The sequence below is a fragment of the Ipomoea triloba genome, chromosome 9 (assembly GCF_003576645.1).
Source record: "Ipomoea triloba cultivar NCNSP0323 chromosome 9, ASM357664v1".
In the NCBI taxonomy this organism is placed as follows: domain Eukaryota; kingdom Viridiplantae; phylum Streptophyta; class Magnoliopsida; order Solanales; family Convolvulaceae; genus Ipomoea; species Ipomoea triloba.
In genome coordinates this window covers 24,685,410-24,688,039 of record NC_044924.1, presented here as the reverse complement: position 1 = coordinate 24,688,039, position 2,630 = coordinate 24,685,410, and positions in this window count along the sequence as shown.

Here is a 2,630-nt window from a genome sequence, read left to right as displayed (position 1 = left end):
TAACTAACAAATTCTTATTAATTAAAATTGGAATAAGGTTCAAATTAGCCACTGAACGTAACTTGAAAGTGCAATTAGGCCACTGAACGAAAAAAAATGTGCAATTAGGCCACTGAACACTCCAAATACATGCAATTAATGGTAAGCAGACATTTTAAAATAATTTTTTAATAATAAACATTAAAACTTAAAACTAAATTTTTTTTTTTTTAAATGGTGGCCACCACCCTCCCCCCCTTCGTCTCCGACCAGAAAGGACGTATAAACTCTATCTATAATACCTTGAAAACAAAACTCTAATAAACACTGAATCCTGGCGTTTGTTTTTTTTTTTTTTAAATAAAATTTTGAATTTTTATTTTTATTTTTAAAGTTTATTACTAAAAAATATTTTAAAATGCCAACTCATCATCCATGTAAGCAGACAACATGATGAAATTGAAGATAACCTGCTATCAGGTGAAATTGCATGCATTTGGAGTATTCAGTGCCCTAATTGCACTTTTATTTCGTTCAGTAGCCTAATTGTATTTTTAGGTTACGTTCAGTGATCAATTTGAACCTTATTCCATTAAAATCTAAATGAAAAAGTTTATTTTTTGTATAATAATGTTTACAAATATTATTATCATTAAAGAATATAAGAAAATGATAAGGTGGATACATGTGCATGGTAAAATTAATGGAAAAGATAACGAAAGTTATAACGGTAAGGGTATTTTTGTCCAAAATTTTGTATAGTACAACTCAAAAAACACAATGTACAAAATGGTTAGCACTAAAAGCATGGACATAAATAAGGGATATAACTTTGATTGAGACTTATTATGTTTTTAGATTTTAAATTATTGTTGTTATTATTATTATTATTATTATTATTATTATTATATATATATATATATATATATATATATATATATATATATATATATATATATATATATAATATCGCGTTCTGGTGCGAACTGACCGCCCAGGAGAGAACTGCGAACGAATCACAACGCGCCACGTGTCCGGAATGTAGTTGCACATAACGTTATAACTAGGTGCACGTAGTGTTATAACTAGGTGCATATAGGTGCACCCAGGTGCATAAATGTTAACAAGGTTACTTGCACCTGTAAGTGAAAATAAGTGCACACGTGCAAGTAAAATGTATTACAAGTGCAAGTAAATTGTACAATGAGCATCAATACTAAATGCACCTAATGTTATAACTAGGTGCACCTAATGTTATAACTAGGTGCACATAGGTTGCACGCAGGTGCATGAATGTTAACAAAGTAAATTACTTACACAAGTGCAAGTAAAATGTATTGCAGATGCAAGTAAAATGCATTACAGGTGCAAATGAATTATACACTGAACATCAATATTAAGTGCACCTAATGTTATAACTAGGTGCACCTAATGTTATAACTAGATGCACCTAATGTTATAATTAGATGCACCTAATGTTATAATTAGATGCACCTAGGTTGCACTAGGTGCATGAATATTAACAAGGTAAATTACTTGAATTTGTAAGTGAAAATATTTACGAAAATAGGTGCATAAATATTAACAATGTAAATTACTCGCACTTGTAAGTGAAAATAGGTGCACATGTAAGTGAAACTAGGTGCACTTTTAAGTGAAACTAAGTGCACCAAAGTTTCAGTTATTTACGAAAATACCACCGCGTCATTTTTTTAAAATTACATCTGATTCGTTGATCTGGACACGTGGACGGCTGTAATTTGTCCGCAGTTCTCTCCTGAGCGAGAGTACGCACGAGAGTGCAACCATATATATATATATATATATATATATATATATATATATATATAAACTATAAAAGTTAGTTGATATTGACAAAATTAAAATATTGAAAAAGGGAAAAGGGTTAGGCCCTCGAACATTTCATAAGAAGTCAATTAGGCACACGAACTTTTAAAATGTGCAATTAAACTCTCAAACATGTTAAATCGAAGCAATGAAGCCCAAAAACAGGTAACTGACCTGGTATCACCGGTCATTTGCAAAATCCGGCCACCGGCATCAATTTCCGACAACGACCGAATCGTCGCCGGTCGCCATTTCCAGCGAAAAGGTCGCCCTCTCCAGCAAAGGCGCGCCTTCTCTAGGAAGAAGGCGACCGGATTTGGTCGCCTTCTCCGGCGAAGGCCACTGGTGAGATCGCCTTCGCCAGAGAGAGCGACCTTTTCGCCGGAAATGGCGAATCGTCACCGGTCGCTAAAAATTGATGTCGGTGGCCGGATTTTGCAAATGACCGGTGATACCAAGTCAATTACCTATTTTTGGGCTTCATTGTTTCGATTTGACATGTTTGACGGTTTAATTACACCTTTTAAAAGTTCGTAGGCCTAATTGACTTCTTATGAAATGTTCGAGGGCCTATTTGACCATTTTCCCATTGAAAAATAATGTAAGAATACCTAAGATGGAGGTAATTACATATTTACATTATCTCAAACATTACCTCTAAATCATGCGTGATGGTAATATAAGATAACCGATATAATCACATAACTTGAACTAAATAAGGTTATACAACATTGCCGTCAATTTAACACACAACTAACTGTATTAAACCCCATAAAATAACTATTATTAACAAAATCTTGAAA